Consider the following 21370-nt stretch of genomic DNA (forward strand, 5'->3'; position numbering starts at 1 on the left):
ACGTTCGACCTTACCTCGGCAGGGAGACCAAGCTTCCCAAGCCTAGTAGGGTCAGGCAAAGGGGCTTGGCCAGAGTTCGAGGGTAAGGCTCGGCAGGACGTTCGACCTTACCTCGGCAGGGAGACCAAGCTTCCCAAGCCTAGTAGGAGAGTCAGGCAAGGGGGCTTGGCCGGAGTTCGAGTGTAAGGCTCGGCAGGACGTTCGACCTTACCTCGGCAGGGAGACCAAGCTTCCCAAGCCTAGTAGGAGAGTCAGGCAAGGGGGCTTGGCCGGAGTTTGAGTCTAAGGCTCGCCAGGACGTTCGACCTTACCTCGGCAGGGGGACCAAGCTTCCCAAGCCTAGTAGGAGAGTCAGGCAAGGGGGCTTGGCCGGAGTTCGAGTGTAAGGCTCGGCAGGACGTTCGACCTTACCTCGGAAGGGAGACCAAGCTTCCCAAGCCTAGTAGGGTCATGCAAGGGGGCTTGTCCGGAGTTCAAGTGTAAGGCTCGGCAGGACGTTCGACCTTGCCTCGGCAGGGTGACCAAGCTTCCCAAGCCTAGTAGGAGAGTCAGGCAAGGGGGCTTGGCCGGTGTTCGAGTGCAAGGCTTGGCAGGACGTTCGACCTTACCTCGGCAGGGAGACCAAGCTTGCAAAGCCTAGTAGGAGAGTCAGGCAAGGGGGCTTGGCCGGAGTTCGAGTGTAAGGCTGGGCAGGACGTTCGACCTTACCTCGGCAGGGAGAGCAAGCTTCCCAAGCCTAGTAGGAGAGTCAGGCAAGGGGGCTTGGCCGGAGTTCGAGTGTAAGGCTCGGCAGGACGTTCGACCTTACCTCAGCTGGGAGACCAAGCTTCCCAAGCCTAGTAGGGTCAGGCAAGGGGGCTTGTCCGGAGTTGGAGTGTAAGGCTCGGCAGGACGTTCGACCTTACCTAGGCAGGGAGACCAAGCTTCCCAAGCCTAGTAGGAGAGTCAGGCAAGGGGGCTTATCCAGAGTTCGAGTGTAAGGCTCAGCAGGACGTTCGACCTTACCTCGGCAGGGAGAGCAAGCTTCCCAAGCCTAGTAGGAGAGTCAGGCAAGGGGGCTTGGCCGGAGTTCGAGTGTAAGGCTGGGCAGGACGTTCGACCTTACCTCGGCAGGGAGACCAAGCTTGCCAAGCCTAGTAGGGTCAGGCAAGGGGGCTTGGCTGGCGTTCGAGTGTAAGTCTTGGCAGGACGTTCGACCTTACCTTGGCAGGGAGACGAAGCTTCCCAAGCCTAGTAGGGTCAGGCAAGGGGGCTTGGCAGGAGTTTGAGTCTAAGGCTCGGCAGGACGTTCGACCTTACCTCGGCAGGGAGACCAAGCTTCCCAAGCCTAGTAGGAGAGTCAGGCAAGGAGGCTTGGCCGGAGTTCGAGTGTAAGGCTCGGCAGGACGTTCGACCTTACCTCGGCAGGGAGACCAAGCTTCCCAAGCCTAGTAGGAGAGTCAGGCAAGGGGGCTTGGCCGGAGTTCGAGTGTAAGGCTCGGCAGGACGTTCGACCTTACCTCGGCAGGGAGACCAAGCTTCCCAAGCCTAGTAGGAGAGTCAGGCAAGGGGGCTTGGCCGGAGTTCGAGTGTAAGGCTGGGCAGGACGTTCGACCTTACCTCGGCAGGGAGAGCAAGCTTCCCAAGCCTAGTAGGAGAGTCAGGCAAGGGGGCTTGGCCGGAGTTCGAGTGTAAGGCTGGGCAGGACGTTCGACCTTACCTCGGCAGGGAGACCAATCTTCTCAAGCCTAGTAGGGTCAGGCAAGGAGGCTTGGCTGGCGTTCGAGTGTAAGTCTTGGCAGGACGTTCGACCTTACCTTGGCAGGGAGACGAAGCTTCCCAAGCCTAGTAGGGTCAGGCAAGGGGGCTTGGCCGGAGTTTGAGTCTAAGGCTCGGCAGGACGTTCGACCTTACCTCGGCAGGGAGACCAAGCTTCCCAAGCCTAGTAGGAGAGTCAGGCAAGGGGGCTTGGCCGGAGTTCGAGTGTAAGGCTCGGCAGGACGTTCGACCTTACCTCGGCAGGGAGACCAAGCTTCCCAAGCCTAGTAGGAGAGTCAGGCAAGGGGGCTTGGCCGGAGTTCGAGTGTAAGGCTCGGCAGGACGTTCGACCTTACCTCGGCAGGGAGACCAAGCTTCCCAAGCCTAGTAGGAGAGTCAGGCAAGGGGGCTTGGCCGGAGTTCGAGTGTAAGGCTGGGCAGGACGTTCGACCTTACCTCGGCAGGGAGAGCAAGCTTCCCAAGCCTAGTAGGAGAGTCAGGCAAGGGGGCTTGGCCGGAGTTCGAGTGTAAGGCTGGGCAGGACGTTCGACCTTACCTCGGCAGGGAGACCAATCTTCTCAAGCCTAGTAGGGTCAGGCAAGGAGGCTTGGCTGGCGTTCGAGTGTAAGTCTTGGCAGGACGTTCGACCTTACCTTGGCAGGGAGACGAAGCTTCCCAAGCCTAGTAGGGTCAGGCAAGGGGGCTTGGCCGGAGTTTGAGTCTAAGGCTCGGCAGGACGTTCGACCTTACCTCGGCAGGGAGACCAAGCTTCCCAAGCCTAGTAGGAGAGTCAGGCAAGGGGGCTTGGCCGGAGTTCGAGTGTAAGGCTCGGCAGGACGTTCGACCTTACCTCGGCAGGGAGACCAAGCTTCCCAAGCCTAGTAGGAGAGTCAGGCAAGGGGGCTTGGCCGGAGTTCGAGTGTAAGGCTCGGCAGGACGTTCGACCTTACCTCGGCAGGGAGACCAAGCTTCCCAAGCCTAGTAGGAGAGTCAGGCAAGGGGGCTTGGCCGGAGTTCGAGTGTAAGGCTCGGCAGGGACGTTCGACCTGACCTCGGCAGGGAGACCAAGCTCCCCGAGCCTAGTAGGGTCAGGCAAGGGGGCTTGGTCGGCGTTGGAGTGTAAGGCTCGGCCGGACGTTCGACCTTACCTCGGCAGGGAGACCAAGCTTCCCAAGCCTAGGAGGGAAGTCAGGCAAGGGGGCTTGGCCGGCGTTCGAGTGTAAGGCTCGGCAGGACGTTCGACCTTACCTCGGCAGGGAGACCAAGCTTCCCAAGCCTAGTAGGGTCAGGCAAAGGGGCTTGGCCAGAGTTCGAGGGTAAGGCTCGGCAGGACGTTCGACCTTACCTCGGCAGGGAGACCAAGCTTCCCAAGCCTAGTAGGAGAGTCAGGCAAGGGGGCTTGGCCGGAGTTCGAGTGTAAGGCTCGGCAGGACGTTCGACCTTACCTCGGCAGGGAGACCAAGCTTCCCAAGCCTAGTAGGAGAGTCAGGCAAGGGGGCTTGGCCGGAGTTTGAGTCTAAGGCTCGCCAGGACGTTCGACCTTACCTCGGCAGGGGGACCAAGCTTCCCAAGCCTAGTAGGAGAGTCAGGCAAGGGGGCTTGGCCGGAGTTCGAGTGTAAGGCTCGGCAGGACGTTCGACCTTACCTCGGAAGGGAGACCAAGCTTCCCAAGCCTAGTAGGGTCATGCAAGGGGGCTTGTCCGGAGTTCAAGTGTAAGGCTCGGCAGGACGTTCGACCTTGCCTCGGCAGGGTGACCAAGCTTCCCAAGCCTAGTAGGAGAGTCAGGCAAGGGGGCTTGGCCGGTGTTCGAGTGCAAGGCTTGGCAGGACGTTCGACCTTACCTCGGCAGGGAGACCAAGCTTGCAAAGCCTAGTAGGAGAGTCAGGCAAGGGGGCTTGGCCGGAGTTCGAGTGTAAGGCTGGGCAGGACGTTCGACCTTACCTCGGCAGGGAGAGCAAGCTTCCCAAGCCTAGTAGGAGAGTCAGGCAAGGGGGCTTGGCCGGAGTTCGAGTGTAAGGCTCGGCAGGACGTTCGACCTTACCTCAGCTGGGAGACCAAGCTTCCCAAGCCTAGTAGGGTCAGGCAAGGGGGCTTGTCCGGAGTTGGAGTGTAAGGCTCGGCAGGACGTTCGACCTTACCTAGGCAGGGAGACCAAGCTTCCCAAGCCTAGTAGGAGAGTCAGGCAAGGGGGCTTGGCCGGAGTTCGAGTGTAAGGCTCAGCAGGACGTTCGACCTTACCTCGGCAGGGAGACCAAGCTTCCCAAGCCTAGTAGGAGAGTCAGGCAAGGGGGCTTGGCCGGAGTTCGAGTGTAAGGCTCGGCAGGACGTTCGACCTTACCTCGGCAGGGAGACCAAGCTTCCCAAGCCTAGTAGGAGAGTCAGGCAAGGGGGCTTGGCCGGAGTTCGAGTGTAAGGCTTGGCAGGACATTCGACCTTACCTCGGCAGGGAGACCAATCTTCTCAAGCCTAGTAGGGTCAGGCAAGGAGGCTTGGCCGGAGTTCGAGTGTAAGGCTCGGCCGGACGTTCGACCTTACCTCGGCAGGGAGACCAAGCTTCCCAAGCCTAGTAGGGGAGTCAGGCAAGGGGGCTTGGCCGGAGTTCGAGTGTAAGGCTCGGCAGGACGTTCGACCTTACCTCGGCAGGGAGACCAAGCTTCCCGAGCCTAGTAGGGGCAGTCAAGGGGGCTTGGTCGGCGTTGGAGTGTAAGGCTCGGCCGGACGTTCGACCTTACCTCGGCAGGGAGACCAAGCTTCCCAAGCCTAGGAGGGAAGTCAGGCAAGGGGGCTCGGCCAGAGATCGAGTGTAAGGCTCGGCAGGACGTTCGATCTTACCTCAGTAGGGAGACCAAGCTTCCCAAGCCTAGTAGGATCAGGCAAGGGGGCTTGGCCAGAGTTCGAGGGTAAGGCTCGGCAGGACGTTCGACCTTACCTCGCCAGGGAGACCAAGCTTCCCAAGCCTAGTAGGGTCAGGCAAGGGGGCTTGGCCGGAGTTTGAGTCTAAGGCTCGGCAGGACGTGCGACCTTACCTCGGCAGGGAGACCAAGCTTCCCAAGCCTAGTAGGAGAGTCAGTCAAGGGGGCTTGGCCGGAGTTCGAGTGTAAGGCTCGGCCGGACGTTCGACCTTACCTGGGCAGGGAGACCAATCTTCTCAAGCCTAGTAGGGTCAGGCAAGGAGGCTTGGCCGGAGCTCGAGTGTAAGGCTCGGCCGGACGTTTGACCTTACCTCGGCAGGGAGACCAAGCTTCCCAAGCCTAGTAGGAGAGTCCAACAAGGGGGCTTGGCCGGAGTTCGAGTGTAAGGCTCGGCAGGACGTTCGACCTTACCTCGGCAGGGAGAGCAAGCTTCCCAAGCCTAGTAGGAAAGTCAGGCAAGGGGGCTTGGCCGGCGTTCGAATGTAAGGCTCGGCAGGACGTTCGACCTTACCTCAGCAGGGAGACCAAGCTTCCCAAGCCTAGTAGGGTCAGGCAAGGGGGCTTGGCCGGAGTTCGAGTGTAAGGCTCGGCAGGACGTTCGACCTTACCTCGGCAGGAAGACCAAGCTTCCCAAGCCTAGTAGGAGAGTCAGGCAAGGGGGCTTATCCGGAGTTCGACTGTAAGGCTCAGCAGGACGTTCGACCTTACCTCGGCAGGGAGACCAAGCTTCCCAAGCCTAGTAGGAGAGTCAGGCAAGGGGGCTTGGTCAGCGTTGGAGTGTAAGGCTCGGCAGGACGTTCGACCTTACCTCGGCAGGGAGACCAAGCTTCCCAAGCCTAGTAGGGTCAGGCAAGGGGGCTTGCCCGGAGTTCGAGTGTAAGGCTCGGCAGGACGTTCGACCTTACCTCGGCAGGGAGACCAAGCTTCCCAAGCCTAGTAGGAGAGTCAGGCAAGGGGGCTTGGCCGGAGTTCGAGTGTAAGGCTGGGCAGGACGTTCGACCTTACCTCGGCAGGGAGAGCAAGCTTCCCAAGCCTAGTAGGAAAGTCAGGCAAGGGGGCTTGGCCGGCGTTCGAATGTAAGGCTCGGCAGGACGTTCGACCTTACCTCAGCAGGGAGACCAAGCTTCCCAAGCCTAGTAGGGTCAGGCAAGGGGGCTTGGCCGGAGTTCGAGTGTAAGGCTCGGCAGGACGTTCGACCTTACCTCGGCAGGAAGACCAAGCTTCCCAAGCCTAGTAGGAGAGTCAGGCAAGGGGGCTTATCCGGAGTTCGACTGTAAGGCTCAGCAGGACGTTCGACCTTACCTCGGCAGGGAGACCAAGCTTCCCAAGCCTAGTAGGAGAGTCAGGCAAGGGGGCTTGTCCGGAGTTCGAGTGTAAGGCTCGCCAGGACGTTCGACCTTACCTCGCCAGGGAGACGAAGCTTCCCAAGCCTAGTAGGAGAATCAGGCAAGGGGGCTCGGCCGGAGTTCGAGTGTAAGGCTTGGCAGGACGTTCGACCTTACCTCGGCAGGGAGAGCAAGCTTCCCAAGCCTAGTAGGAAAGTCAGGCAAGGGGGCTTGGCCGGCGTTCGAATGTAAGGCTCGGCAGGACGTTCGACCTTACCTCAGCAGGGAGACCAAGCTTCCCAAGCCTAGTAGGGTCAGGCAAGGGGGCTTGGCCGGAGTTCGAGTGTAAGGCTCGGCAGGACGTTCGACCTTACCTCGGCAGGAAGACCCAGCTTCCCAAGCCTAGTAGGAGAGTCAGGCAAGGGGGCTTATCCGGAGTTCGACTGTAAGGCTCAGCAGGACGTTCGACCTTACCTCGGCAGGGAGACCAAGCTTCCCAAGCCTAGTAGGAGAGTCAGGCAAGGGGGCTTGTCCGGAGTTCGAGTGTAAGGCTCGCCAGGACGTTCGACCTTACCTCGCCAGGGAGACGAAGCTTCCCAAGCCTAGTAGGAGAGTCAGGCAAGGGGGCTCGGCCGGAGTTCGAGTGTAAGGCTCGGCCGGACCTTCGACCTTACCCCGGCAGGGAGACCAAGCTTCCCAAGCCTAGTAGGGTCATGCAAGGGGGCTTGTCCGGAGTTCGAGTGTAAGGCTCGGCAGGACGTTCGACCTTACCTCGGCAGGGAGACCAAGCTTCCCAAGCCTAGTAGGAGAGTCAGGCAAGGGGGCTTGTCCGGAGTTCGAGTGTAAGGCTCGGCAGGACATTCGACCTTACCTCGGCAGGGAGACCAAGCTTCCCAAGCCTAGTAGGAGAGTCAGGCAAGGGGGCTTGGCCGGAGTTCGAGTGTAAGGCTCGGCAGGGAGACCAAGCTTCCCAAGCCTAGTAGGAGAGTCAGGCAAGGGGGCTTGGCCGGAGTTCGAGTGTAAGGCTCGGCAGGACGTTCGACCTTACCTCGGCAGGGAGACCAAGCTTCCCAAGCCTAGTAGGAGAGTCAGGCAAGGGGGCTTGGCCGGAGTTCGAGTGTAAGGCTGGGCAGGACGTTCGACCTTACCTCGGCAGGGAGAGCAAGCTTCCCAAGCCTAGTAGGAGAGTCAGGCAAGGGGGCTTGGCCGGAGTTCGAGTGTAAGGCTGGGCAGGACGTTCGACCTTACCTCGGCAGGGAGACCAATCTTCTCAAGCCTAGTAGGGTCAGGCAAGGAGGCTTGGCTGGCGTTCGAGTGTAAGTCTTGGCAGGACGTTCGACCTTACCTTGGCAGGGAGACGAAGCTTCCCAAGCCTAGTAGGGTCAGGCAAGGGGGCTTGGCCGGAGTTTGAGTCTAAGGCTCGGCAGGACGTTCGACCTTACCTCGGCAGGGAGACCAAGCTTCCCAAGCCTAGTAGGAGAGTCAGGCAAGGGGGCTTGGCCGGAGTTCGAGTGTAAGGCTCGGCAGGACGTTCGACCTTACCTCGGCAGGGAGACCAAGCTTCCCAAGCCTAGTAGGAGAGTCAGGCAAGGGGGCTTGGCCGGAGTTCGAGTGTAAGGCTCGGCAGGACGTTCGACCTTACCTCGGCAGGGAGACCAAGCTTCCCAAGCCTAGTAGGAGAGTCAGGCAAGGGGGCTTGGCCGGAGTTCGAGTGTAAGGCTCGGCAGGGACGTTCGACCTGACCTCGGCAGGGAGACCAAGCTCCCCGAGCCTAGTAGGGTCAGGCAAGGGGGCTTGGTCGGCGTTGGAGTGTAAGGCTCGGCCGGACGTTCGACCTTACCTCGGCAGGGAGACCAAGCTTCCCAAGCCTAGGAGGGAAGTAAGGCAAGGGGGCTTGGCCGGCGTTCGAGTGTAAGGCTCGGCAGGACGTTCGACCTTACCTCGGCAGGGAGACCAAGCTTCCCAAGCCTAGTAGGGTCAGGCAAAGGGGCTTGGCCAGAGTTCGAGGGTAAGGCTCGGCAGGACGTTCGACCTTACCTCGGCAGGGAGACCAAGCTTCCCAAGCCTAGTAGGAGAGTCAGGCAAGGGGGCTTGGCCGGAGTTCGAGTGTAAGGCTCGGCAGGACGTTCGACCTTACCTCGGCAGGGAGACCAAGCTTCCCAAGCCTAGTAGGAGAGTCAGGCAAGGGGGCTTGGCCGGAGTTTGAGTCTAAGGCTCGCCAGGACGTTCGACCTTACCTCGGCAGGGGGACCAAGCTTCCCAAGCCTAGTAGGAGAGTCAGGCAAGGGGGCTTGGCCGGAGTTCGAGTGTAAGGCTCGGCAGGACGTTCGACCTTACCTCGGAAGGGAGACCAAGCTTCCCAAGCCTAGTAGGGTCATGCAAGGGGGCTTGTCCGGAGTTCAAGTGTAAGGCTCGGCAGGACGTTCGACCTTGCCTCGGCAGGGTGACCAAGCTTCCCAAGCCTAGTAGGAGAGTCAGGCAAGGGGGCTTGGCCGGTGTTCGAGTGCAAGGCTTGGCAGGACGTTCGACCTTACCTCGGCAGGGAGACCAAGCTTGCAAAGCCTAGTAGGAGAGTCAGGCAAGGGGGCTTGGCCGGAGTTCGAGTGTAAGGCTGGGCAGGACGTTCGACCTTACCTCGGCAGGGAGAGCAAGCTTCCCAAGCCTAGTAGGAGAGTCAGGCAAGGGGGCTTGGCCGGAGTTCGAGTGTAAGGCTCGGCAGGACGTTCGACCTTACCTCAGCTGGGAGACCAAGCTTCCCAAGCCTAGTAGGGTCAGGCAAGGGGGCTTGTCCGGAGTTGGAGTGTAAGGCTCGGCAGGACGTTCGACCTTACCTAGGCAGGGAGACCAAGCTTCCCAAGCCTAGTAGGAGAGTCAGGCAAGGGGGCTTGGCCGGAGTTCGAGTGTAAGGCTCAGCAGGACGTTCGACCTTACCTCGGCAGGGAGACCAAGCTTCCCAAGCCTAGTAGGAGAGTCAGGCAAGGGGGCTTGGCCGGAGTTCGAGTGTAAGGCTCGGCAGGACGTTCGACCTTACCTCGGCAGGGAGACCAAGCTTCCCAAGCCTAGTAGGAGAGTCAGGCAAGGGGGCTTGGCCGGAGTTCGAGTGTAAGGCTTGGCAGGACATTCGACCTTACCTCGGCAGGGAGACCAATCTTCTCAAGCCTAGTAGGGTCAGGCAAGGAGGCTTGGCCGGAGTTCGAGTGTAAGGCTCGGCCGGACGTTCGACCTTACCTCGGCAGGGAGACCAAGCTTCCCAAGCCTAGTAGGGGAGTCAGGCAAGGGGGCTTGGCCGGAGTTCGAGTGTAAGGCTCGGCAGGACGTTCGACCTTACCTCGGCAGGGAGACCAAGCTTCCCAAGCCTAGTAGGAGAGTCAGGCAAGGGGGCTTGGCCGGAGTTCGAGTGTAAGGCTCGGCAGGGACGTTCGACCTGACCTCGGCAGGGAGACCAAGCTTCCCGAGCCTAGTAGGGGCAGTCAAGGGGGCTTGGTCGGCGTTGGAGTGTAAGGCTCGGCCGGACGTTCGACCTTACCTCGGCAGGGAGACCAAGCTTCCCAAGCCTAGGAGGGAAGTCAGGCAAGGGGGCTCGGCCAGAGATCGAGTGTAAGGCTCGGCAGGACGTTCGATCTTACCTCAGTAGGGAGACCAAGCTTCCCAAGCCTAGTAGGATCAGGCAAGGGGGCTTGGCCAGAGTTCGAGGGTAAGGCTCGGCAGGACGTTCGACCTTACCTCGCCAGGGAGACCAAGCTTCCCAAGCCTAGTAGGGTCAGGCAAGGGGGCTTGGCCGGAGTTTGAGTCTAAGGCTCGGCAGGACGTGCGACCTTACCTCGGCAGGGAGACCAAGCTTCCCAAGCCTAGTAGGAGAGTCAGTCAAGGGGGCTTGGCCGGAGTTCGAGTGTAAGGCTCGGCCGGACGTTCGACCTTACCTGGGCAGGGAGACCAATCTTCTCAAGCCTAGTAGGGTCAGGCAAGGAGGCTTGGCCGGAGCTCGAGTGTAAGGCTCGGCCGGACGTTTGACCTTACCTCGGCAGGGAGACCAAGCTTCCCAAGCCTAGTAGGAGAGTCCAACAAGGGGGCTTGGCCGGAGTTCGAGTGTAAGGCTCGGCAGGACGTTCGACCTTACCTCGGCAGGGAGAGCAAGCTTCCCAAGCCTAGTAGGAAAGTCAGGCAAGGGGGCTTGGCCGGCGTTCGAATGTAAGGCTCGGCAGGACGTTCGACCTTACCTCAGCAGGGAGACCAAGCTTCCCAAGCCTAGTAGGGTCAGGCAAGGGGGCTTGGCCGGAGTTCGAGTGTAAGGCTCGGCAGGACGTTCGACCTTACCTCGGCAGGAAGACCAAGCTTCCCAAGCCTAGTAGGAGAGTCAGGCAAGGGGGCTTATCCGGAGTTCGACTGTAAGGCTCAGGAGGACGTTCGACCTTACCTCGGCAGGGAGACCAAGCTTCCCAAGCCTAGTAGGAGAGTCAGGCAAGGGGGCTTGGCCGGAGTTCGAGTGTAAGGCTCGGCAGGACGTTCGACCTTACCTCGGCAGGGAGACCAAGCTTCCCAAGCCTAGTAGGAGAGTCAGGCAAGGGGGCTTGGCCGGAGTTCGAGTGTAAGGCTTGGCAGGACATTCGACCTTACCTCGGCAGGGAGACCAATCTTCTCAAGCCTAGTAGGGTCAGGCAAGGAGGCTTGGCCGGAGTTCGAGTGTAAGGCTCGGCCGGACGTTCGACCTTACCTCGGCAGGGAGACCAAGCTTCCCAAGCCTAGTAGGGGAGTCAGGCAAGGGGGCTTGGCCGGAGTTCGAGTGTAAGGCTCGGCAGGACGTTCGACCTTACCTCGGCAGGGAGACCAAGCTTCCCAAGCCTAGTAGGAGAGTCAGGCAAGGGGGCTTGGCCGGAGTTCGAGTGTAAGGCTCGGCAGGGACGTTCGACCTGACCTCGGCAGGGAGACCAAGCTTCCCGAGCCTAGTAGGGGCAGTCAAGGGGGCTTGGTCGGCGTTGGAGTGTAAGGCTCGGCCGGACGTTCGACCTTACCTCGGCAGGGAGACCAAGCTTCCCAAGCCTAGGAGGGAAGTCAGGCAAGGGGGCTCGGCCAGAGATCGAGTGTAAGGCTCGGCAGGACGTTCGATCTTACCTCAGTAGGGAGACCAAGCTTCCCAAGCCTAGTAGGATCAGGCAAGGGGGCTTGGCCAGAGTTCGAGGGTAAGGCTCGGCAGGACGTTCGACCTTACCTCGCCAGGGAGACCAAGCTTCCCAAGCCTAGTAGGGTCAGGCAAGGGGGCTTGGCCGGAGTTTGAGTCTAAGGCTCGGCAGGACGTGCGACCTTACCTCGGCAGGGAGACCAAGCTTCCCAAGCCTAGTAGGAGAGTCAGTCAAGGGGGCTTGGCCGGAGTTCGAGTGTAAGGCTCGGCCGGACGTTCGACCTTACCTGGGCAGGGAGACCAATCTTCTCAAGCCTAGTAGGGTCAGGCAAGGAGGCTTGGCCGGAGCTCGAGTGTAAGGCTCGGCCGGACGTTTGACCTTACCTCGGCAGGGAGACCAAGCTTCCCAAGCCTAGTAGGAGAGTCCAACAAGGGGGCTTGGCCGGAGTTCGAGTGTAAGGCTCGGCAGGACGTTCGACCTTACCTCGGCAGGGAGAGCAAGCTTCCCAAGCCTAGTAGGAAAGTCAGGCAAGGGGGCTTGGCCGGCGTTCGAATGTAAGGCTCGGCAGGACGTTCGACCTTACCTCAGCAGGGAGACCAAGCTTCCCAAGCCTAGTAGGGTCAGGCAAGGGGGCTTGGCCGGAGTTCGAGTGTAAGGCTCGGCAGGACGTTCGACCTTACCTCGGCAGGAAGACCAAGCTTCCCAAGCCTAGTAGGAGAGTCAGGCAAGGGGGCTTATCCGGAGTTCGACTGTAAGGCTCAGGAGGACGTTCGACCTTACCTCGGCAGGGAGACCAAGCTTCCCAAGCCTAGTAGGAGAGTCAGGCAAGGGGGCTTGGTCAGCGTTGGAGTGTAAGGCTCGGCAGGACGTTCGACCTTACCTCGGCAGGGAGACCAAGCTTCCCAAGCCTAGTAGGGTCAGGCAAGGGGGCTTGCCCGGAGTTCGAGTGTAAGGCTCGGCAGGACGTTCGACCTTACCTCGGCAGGGAGACCAAGCTTCCCAAGCCTAGTAGGAGAGTCAGGCAAGGGGGCTTGGCCGGAGTTCGAGTGTAAGGCTGGGCAGGACGTTCGACCTTACCTCGGCAGGGAGAGCAAGCTTCCCAAGCCTAGTAGGAAAGTCAGGCAAGGGGGCTTGGCCGGCGTTCGAATGTAAGGCTCGGCAGGACGTTCGACCTTACCTCAGCAGGGAGACCAAGCTTCCCAAGCCTAGTAGGGTCAGGCAAGGGGGCTTGGCCGGAGTTCGAGTGTAAGGCTCGGCAGGACGTTCGACCTTACCTCGGCAGGAAGACCAAGCTTCCCAAGCCTAGTAGGAGAGTCAGGCAAGGGGGCTTATCCGGAGTTCGACTGTAAGGCTCAGCAGGACGTTCGACCTTACCTCGGCAGGGAGACCAAGCTTCCCAAGCCTAGTAGGAGAGTCAGGCAAGGGGGCTTGTCCGGAGTTCGAGTGTAAGGCTCGGCAGGACGTTCGACCTTACCTCGCCAGGGAGACGAAGCTTCCCAAGCCTAGTAGGAGAATCAGGCAAGGGGGCTCGGCCGGAGTTCGAGTGTAAGGCTTGGCAGGACGTTCGACCTTACCTCGGCAGGGAGAGCAAGCTTCCCAAGCCTAGTAGGAAAGTCAGGCAAGGGGGCTTGGCCGGCGTTCGAATGTAAGGCTCGGCAGGACGTTCGACCTTACCTCAGCAGGGAGACCAAGCTTCCCAAGCCTAGTAGGGTCAGGCAAGGGGGCTTGGCCGGAGTTCGAGTGTAAGGCTCGGCAGGACGTTCGACCTTACCTCGGCAGGAAGACCCAGCTTCCCAAGCCTAGTAGGAGAGTCAGGCAAGGGGGCTTATCCGGAGTTCGACTGTAAGGCTCAGCAGGACGTTCGACCTTACCTCGGCAGGGAGACCAAGCTTCCCAAGCCTAGTAGGAGAGTCAGGCAAGGGGGCTTGTCCGGAGTTCGAGTGTAAGGCTCGCCAGGACGTTCGACCTTACCTCGCCAGGGAGACGAAGCTTCCCAAGCCTAGTAGGAGAGTCAGGCAAGGGGGCTCGGCCGGAGTTCGAGTGTAAGGCTCGGCCGGACCTTCGACCTTACCCCGGAAGGGTGACCAAGCTTCCCAAGCCTAGTAGGGTCATGCAAGGGGGCTTGTCCGGAGTTCGAGTGTAAGGCTCGGCAGGACGTTCGACCTTACCTCGGCAGGGAGACCAAGCTTCCCAAGCCTAGTAGGAGAGTCAGGCAAGGGGGCTTGTCCGGAGTTCGAGTGTAAGGCTCGGCAGGACATTCGACCTTACCTCGGCAGGGAGACCAAGCTTCCCAAGCCTAGTAGGAGAGTCAGGCAAGGGGGCTTGGCCGGAGTTCGAGTGTAAGGCTCGGCAGGGAGACCAAGCTTCCCAAGCCTAGTAGGAGAGTCAGGCAAGGGGGCTTGGCCGGAGTTCGAGTGTAAGGCTCGGCAGGACGTTCGACCTTACCTTGGCAGGGAGACCAAGCTTCCCAAGCCTAGTAGGGTCAGGCAAGGGGTCTTGGCCGGCGTTTGAGTGTAAGGCTTGGCAGGGCGTTCGACCTTACCTCGGCAGGGAGACCAAGCTTCCCAGTCCTAGTAGGAGAGTCAGGCAAGGGGCCTTGTCCGGAGTTCGAGTGTAAGGCTCGGCAGGACGTTCGACCTTACCTCGGCAGGGAGACCAAGCTTCCCAAGCCTAGTAGGAGAGTCCAACAAGGGGGCTTGGCCGGAGTTCGAGTGTAAGGCTCGGCAGGACGTTCGACCTTACCTCGGCAGGGAGACCAAGCTTCCCAAGCCTAGTAGGAGAGTCAGGCAAGGGGGCTTGGCCGGAGTTCGAGTGTAAGGCTCGGCAGGACGTTCGACCTTACCTCGGCAGGGAGACCAAGCTTCCCAAGCCTAGTAGGAGAGTCCAACAAGGGGGCTTGGCCGGAGTTCGAGTGTAAGGCTCGGCAGGACGTTCGACCTTACCTCGGCAGGGAGACCAAGCTTCCCAAGCCTAGTAGGAGAGTCAGGCAAGGGGGCTTGGCCAGAGTTCGAGTGTAAGGCTCGGCAGGGACGTTCGACCTGACCTCGGCAGGGAGACCAAGCTTCCCAAGCCTAGTAGGAGAGTCAGGCAAGGGGGCTTGGTCAGCGTTGGAGTGTAAGGCTCGGCAGGACGTTCGACCTTACCTCGGCAGGGAGACCAAGCTTCCCAAGCCTAGTAGGGTCAGGCAAGGGGGCTTGCCCGGAGTTCGAGTGTAAGGCTCGGCAGGACGTTCGACCTTACCTCGGCAGGGAGACCAAGCTTGCCAAGCCTAGTAGGGTCAGGCAAGGGGGCTTGGCTGGCGTTCGAGTGTAAGTCTTGGCAGGACGTTCGACCTTACCTTGGCAGGGAGACGAAGCTTCCCAAGCCTAGTAGGGTCAGGCAAGGGGGCTTGGCCGGAGTTTGAGTCTAAGGCTCGGCAGGACGTTCGACCTTACCTCGGCAGGGAGACCAAGCTTCCCAAGCCTAGTAGGAGAGTCAGGCAAGGGGGCTTGGCCGGAGTTCGAGTGTAAGGCTGGGCAGGACGTTCGACCTTACCTCGGCAGGGAGAGCAAGCTTCCCAAGCCTAGTAGGAAAGTCAGGCAAGGGGGCTTGGCCGGCGTTCGAATGTAAGGCTCGGCAGGACGTTCGACCTTACCTCAGCAGGGAGACCAAGCTTCCCAAGCCTAGTAGGGTCAGGCAAGGGGGCTTGGCCGGAGTTCGAGTGTAAGGCTCGGCAGGACGTTCGACCTTACCTCGGCAGGAAGACCAAGCTTCCCAAGCCTAGTAGGAGAGTCAGGCAAGGGGGCTTATCCGGAGTTCGACTGAAAGGCTCAGCAGGACGTTCGACCTTACCTCGGCAGGGAGACCAAGCTTCCCAAGCCTAGTAGGAGAGTCAGGCAAGGGGGCTTGTCCGGAGTTCGAGTGTAAGGCTCGCCAGGACGTTCGACCTTACCTCGCCAGGGAGACGAATCTTCCCAAGCCTAGTAGGAGAGTCAGGCAAGGGGGCTCGGCCGGAGTTCGAGTGTAAGGCTCGGCCGGACCTTCGACCTTACCTCGGCAGGGAGACCAAGCTTCCCAAGCCTAGTAGGGTCATGCAAGGGGGCTTGTCCGGAGTTCGAGTGTAAGGCTCGGCAGGACGTTCGACCTTACCTCGGCAGGGAGACCAAGCTTCCCAAGCCTAGTAGGAGAGTCAGGCAAGGGGGCTTGTCCGGAGTTCGAGTGTAAGGCTCGGCAGGACATTCGACCTTACCTCGGCAGGGAGACCAAGCTTCCCAAGCCTAGTAGGAGAGTCAGGCAAGGGGGCTTGGCCGGAGTTCGAGTGTAAGGCTCGGCAGGGAGACCAAGGTTCCCAAGCCTAGTAGGAGAGTCAGGCAAGGGGGCTTGGCCGGAGTTCGAGTGTAAGGCTCGGCAGGACGTTCGACCTTACCTTGGCAGGGAGACCAAGCTTCCCAAGCCTAGTAGGGTCAGGCAAGGGGTCTTGGCCGGCGTTTGAGTGTAAGGCTTGGCAGGGCGTTCGACCTTACCTCGGCAGGGAGACCAAGCTTCCCAGTCCTAGTAGGAGAGTCAGGCAAGGGGCCTTGTCCGGAGTTCGAGTGTAAGGCTCGGCAGGACGTTCGACCTTACCTCGGCAGGGAGACCAAGCTTCCCAAGCCTAGTAGGGTCAGGCAAGGGGGCTTGGCCGGAGTTCGAGTGTAAGGCTCGGCAGGACGTTCGACCTTACCTCGGCAGGGAGACCAAGCTTCCCAAGCCTAGTAGGAGAGTCAGGCAAGGGGGCTTGTCCGGAGTTCGAGTGTAAGGCTCGGCAGGAGGTTCGACCTTACCTCGGCAGGGAGACCAAGCTTCCCAAGCCTAGTAGGTGAGTCAGGCAAGGGGGCTTGGCCGGAGTTCGAGTGTAAGGCTTGGCGGGACGTTCGACCTTACCTCGGCAGGGAGACCAAGCTTCCCAAGCCTAGTAGGAGAGTCAGGCAAGGGGGCTTGTCCGGAGTTGGAGTGTAAGGCTCGGCAGGACGTTCGACCTTACCTCGGCAGGGAGACCAAGCTTGCCAAGCCTAGTAGGGTCAGGCAAGGGGGCTTGGCTGGCGTTCGAGTGTAAGTCTTGGCAGGACGTTCGACCTTACCTTGGCAGGGAGACGAAGCTTCCCAAGCCTAGTAGGGTCAGGCAAGGGGGCTTGGCCGGAGTTTGAGTCTAAGGCTCGGCAGGACGTTCGACCTTACCTCGGCAGGGAGACCAAGCTTCCCAAGCCTAGTAGGAGAGTCAGGCAAGGGGGCTTGGCCGGAGTTCGAGTGTAAGGCTCGGCAGGACGTTCGACCTTACCTCGGCAGGGAGACCAAGCTTCCCAAGCCTAGTAGGAGAGTCAGGCAAGGGGGCTTGGCCGGAGTTCGAGTGTAAGGCTCGGCAGGACGTTCGACCTCACCTCGGCAGGGAGACCAAGCTTCCCAAGCCTAGTAGGAGAGTCAGGCAAGGGGGCTTGGCCGGAGTTCGAGTGTAAGGCTCGGCAGGGACGTTCGACCTGACCTCGGCAGGGAGACCAAGCTTCCCGAGCCTAGTAGGGTCAGGCAAGGGGGCTTGGTCGGCGTTGGAGTGTAAGGCTCGGCCGGACGTTCGACCTTACCTCGGCAGGGAGACCAAGCTTCCCAAGCCTAGGAGGGAAGTCAGGCAAGGGGGCTCGGCCAGAGATCGAGTGTAAGGCTCGGCAGGACGTTCGACCTTACCTCAGCAGGGAGACCAAGCTTCCCAAGCCTAGTAGGGTCAGGCAAAGGGGCTTGGCCAGAGTTCGAGGGTAAGGCTCGGCAGGACGTTCGACCTTACCTCGGCTGGGAGACCAAGCTCCCAAGCCTAGTTGGAGAGTCGGGCAAGGGGGCTTGGCCGGAGTTCGAGTGTAAGGCTCGGCAGGACGTTCGACCTTACCTCGGCAGGGAGACCAAGCTTCCCAAGCCTAGTAGGAGAGTCAGGCAAGGGGGCTTGGCCGGAGTTTGAGTCTAAGGCTCGGCAGGACGTTCGAGCTTACCTCGGCAGGGGGACCAAGCTTCCCAAGCCTAGTAGGAGAGTCAGGCAAGGGGGCTTGGTCGGAGTTCGAGTGTAAGGCTCGGCAGGACGTTCGACCTTACCTCAGCAGGGAGACCAAGCTTCCCAAGCCTAGTAGGGTCAGGCAAGGGGGCTTGGCCGGAGTTCAAGTGTAAGGCTCGGCAGGACGTTCGACCTTGCCTCGGCAGGGTGACCAAGCTTCCCAAGCCTAGTAGGAGAGTCAGGCAAGGGGGCTTGGCCGGAGTTCGAGTGCAAGGCTTGGCAGGACGTTCGACCTTACCTCGGCAGGGAGACCAAGCTCGCAACGCCTAGTAGGAGAGTCAGGCAAGGGGGCTTGGCCGGAGTTCGAGTGTAAGGCTGGGCAGGACGTTCGACCTTACCTCGGCAGGGAGAGCAAACTTCCCAAGCCTAGTAGGAGAGTCAGGAAAGGGGGCTTGGCCGGAGTTCGAGTGTAAGGCTCGGCAGGACGTTCGACCTTACCTCAGCAGGGAGACCAAGCTTCCCAAGCCTAGTAGGGTCAGGCAAGGGGGCTTGGCCGGAGTTCGAGTGTAAGGCTCGGCAGGACGTTCGACCTTACCTCGGCAGGGGGACCAAGCTTCCCAAGCCTAGTAGGAGAGTCAGGCAAGGGGGCTTATCCGGAGTTCGAGTGTAAGGCTCAGCAGGACGTTCGACCTTACCTCGGCAGGGAGACCAAGCTTCCCAAGCCTAGTAGGAGAGTCAGGCAAGGGGGCTTGTCCGGAGTTCGAGTGTAAGGCTCGCCAGGACGTTCGACCTTACCTCGCCTGGGAGACGAAGCTTCCCAAGCCTAGTAGGAGAGTCAGGCAAGGGGGCTTATCCGGAGTTCGAGTGTAAGGCTCAGCAGGACGTTCGACCTTACCTCGGCAGGGAGACCAAGCTTCCCAAGCCTAGTAGGAGAGTCAGGCAAGGGGGCTTGTCCGGAGTTCGAGTGTAAGGCTCGCCAGGACGTTCGACCTTACCTCGCCAGGGAGACGAATCTTCCCAAGCCTAGTAGGAGAGTCAGGCAAGGGGGCTCGGCCGGAGTTCGAGTGTAAGGCTCGGCCGGACCTTCGACCTTACCTCGGCAGGGAGACCAAGCTTCCCAAGCCTAGTAGGGTCATGCAAGGGGGCTTGTCCGGAGTTCGAGTGTAAGGCTCGGCAGGACGTTCGACCTTACCTCGGCAGGGAGACCAAGCTTCCCAAGCCTAGTAGGAGAGTCAGGCAAGGGGGCTTGTCCGGAGTTCGAGTGTAAGGCTCGGCAGGACATTCGACCTTACCTCGGCAGGGAGACCAAGCTTCCCAAGCCTAGTAGGAGAGTCAGGCAAGGGGGCTTGGCCGGAGTTCGAGTGTAAGGCTCGGCAGGGAGACCAAGGTTCCCAAGCCTAGTAGGAGAGTCAGGCAAGGGGGCTTGGCCGGAGTTTGAGTGTAAGGCTCGGCAGGACGTTCGACCTTACCTTGGCAGGGAGACCAAGCTTCCCAAGCCTAGTAGGGTCAGGCAAGGGGTCTTGGCCGGCGTTTGAGTGTAAGGCTTGGCAGGGCGTTCGACCTTACCTCGGCAGGGAGACCAAGCTTCCCAGTCCTAGTAGGAGAGTCAGGCAAGGGGCCTTGTCCGGAGTTCGAGTGTAAGGCTCGGCAGGACGTTCGACCTTACCTCGGCAGGGAGACCAAGCTTCCCAAGCCTAGTAGGGTCAGGCAAGGGGGCTTGGCCGGAGTTCGAGTGTAAGGCTCGGCAGGACGTTCGACCTTACCTCGGCAGGGAGACCAAGCTTCCCAAGCCTAGTAGGAGAGTTTGGCAAGGGGGCTTGTCCGGAGTTCGAGTGTAAGGCTCGGCAGGAGGTTCGACCTTACCTCGGCAGGGAGACCAAGCTTCCCAAGCCTAGTAGGTGAGTCAGGCAAGGGGGCTTGGCCGGAGTTCGAGTGTAAGGCTTGGCAGGACGTTCGACCTTACCTCGGCAGGGAGACCAAGCTTCCCAAGCCTAGTAGGAGAGTCAGGCAAGGGGGCTTGTCCGGAGTTGGAGTGTAAGGCTCGGCAGGACGTTCGACCTTACCTCGGCAGGGAGACCAAGCTTGCCAAGCCTAGTAGGGTCAGGCAAGGGGGCTTGGCTGGCGTTCGAGTGTAAGTCTTGGCAGGACGTTCGACCTTACCTTGGCAGGGAGACGAAGCTTCCCAAGCCTAGTAGGGTCAGGCAAGGGGGCTTGGCCGGAGTTTGAGTCTAAGGCTCGGCAGGACGTTCGACCTTACCTCGGCAGGGAGACCAAGCTTCCCAAGCCTAGTAGGAGAGTCAGGCAAGGGGGCTTGGCCGGAGTTCGAGTGTAAGGCTCGGCAGGACGTTCGACCTTACCTCGGCAGGGAGACCAAGCTTCCCAAGCCTAGTAGGAGAGTCAGGCAAGGGGGCTTGGCCGGAGTTCGAGTGTAAGGCTCGGCAGGACGTTCGACCTCACCTCGGCAGGGAGACCAAGCTTCCCAAGCCTAGTAGGAGAGTCAGGCAAGGGGGCTTGGCCGGAGTTCGAGTGTAAGGCTCGGCAGGGACGTTCGACCTGACCTCGGCAGGGAGACCAAGCTTCCCGAGCCTAGTAGGGTCAGGCAAGGGGGCTTGGTCGGCGTTGGAGTGTAAGGCTCGGCCGGACGTTCGACCTTACCTCGGCAGGGAGACCAAGCTTCCCAAGCCTAGGAGGGAAGTCAGGCAAGGGGGCTCGGCCAGAGATCGAGTGTAAGGCTCGGCAGGACGTTCGACCTTACCTCAGCAGGGAGACCAAGCTTCCCAAGCCAAGTAGGGTCAGGCAAAGGGGCTTGGCCAGAGTTCGAGGGTAAGGCTCGGCAGGACGTTCGACCTTACCTCGGCTGGGAGACCAAGCTCCCAAGCCTAGTTGGAGAGTCGGGCAAGGGGGCTTGGCCGGAGTTCGAGTGTAAGGCTCGGCAGGACGTTCGACCTTACCTCGGCAGGGAGACCAAGCTTCCCAAGCCTAGTAGGAGAGTCAGGCAAGGGGGCTTGGCCGGAGTTTGAGTCTAAGGCTCGGCAGGACGTTCGAGCTTACCTCGGCAGGGGGACCAAGCTTCCCAAGCCTAGTAGGAGAGTCAGGCAAGGGGGCTTGGTCGGAGTTCGAGTGTAAGGCTCGGCAGGACGTTCGACCTTACCTCAGCAGGGAGACCAAGCTTCCCAAGCCTAGTAGGGTCAGGCAAGGGGGCTTGGCCGGAGTTCAAGTGTAAGGCTCGGCAGGACGTTCGACCTTGCCTCGGCAGGGTGACCAAGCTTCCCAAGCCTAGTAGGAGAGTCAGGCAAGGGGGCTTGGCCGGAGTTCGAGTGCAAGGCTTGGCAGGACGTTCGACCTTACCTCGGCAGGGAGACCAAGCTCGCAACGCCTAGTAGGAGAGTCAGGCAAGGGGGCTTGGCCGGAGTTCGAGTGTAAGGCTGGGCAGGACGTTCGACCTTACCTCGGCAGGGAGAGCAAACTTCCCAAGCCTAGTAGGAGAGTCAGGAAAGGGGGCTTGGCCGGAGTTCGAGTGTAAGGCTCGGCAGGACGTTCGACCTTACCTCAGCAGGGAGACCAAGCTTCCCAAGCCTAGTAGGGTCAGGCAAGGGGGCTTGGCCGGAGTTCGAGTGTAAGGCTCGGCAGGACGTTCGACCTTACCTCGGCAGGGGGACCAAGCTTCCCAAGCCTAGTAGGAGAGTCAGGCAAGGGGGCTTATCCGGAGTTCGAGTGTAAGGCTCAGCAGGACGTTCGACCTTACCTCGGCAGGGAGACCAAGCTTCCCAAGCCTAGTAGGAGAGTCAGGCAAGGGGGCTTGTCCGGAGTTCGAGTGTAAGGCTCGCCAGGACGTTCGACCTTACCTCGCCTGGGAGACGAAGCTTCCCAAGCCTAGTAGGAGAGTCAGGCAAGGGGGCTTATCCGGAGTTCGAGTGTAAGGCTTGGCAGGACGTTCGACCTTACCTCGGCAGGGAGACCAATCTTCTCAAGACTAGTAGGAGAGTCAGGCAAGGAGGCTTGGCCGGAGTTCGAGTGTAAGGCTCGGCCGGACGTTCGACCTTACCTCGGCAGGGAGACCAAGCTTCCCAAGCCTAGTAGGAGAGTCAGGCAAGGGGGCTTGGCCGGAGTTCGAGTGTAAGGCTCGGCAGGACGTTCGACCTTACCTCGGCAGGGAGACCAAGCTTCCCAAGCCTAGTAGGAGAGTCAGGCAAGGGGGCTTGGCCGGAGTTCGAGTGTAAGGCTCGGCAGGGACGTTCGACCTGACCTCGGCAGGGAGGCCAAGCTTCCCGAGCCTAGTAGGGTCAGGCAAG

Source organism: Vidua macroura, assembly GCF_024509145.1.
Source record: "Vidua macroura isolate BioBank_ID:100142 chromosome W unlocalized genomic scaffold, ASM2450914v1 whyW_random_scaffold_30, whole genome shotgun sequence".
NCBI lineage: Eukaryota > Metazoa > Chordata > Aves > Passeriformes > Viduidae > Vidua > Vidua macroura.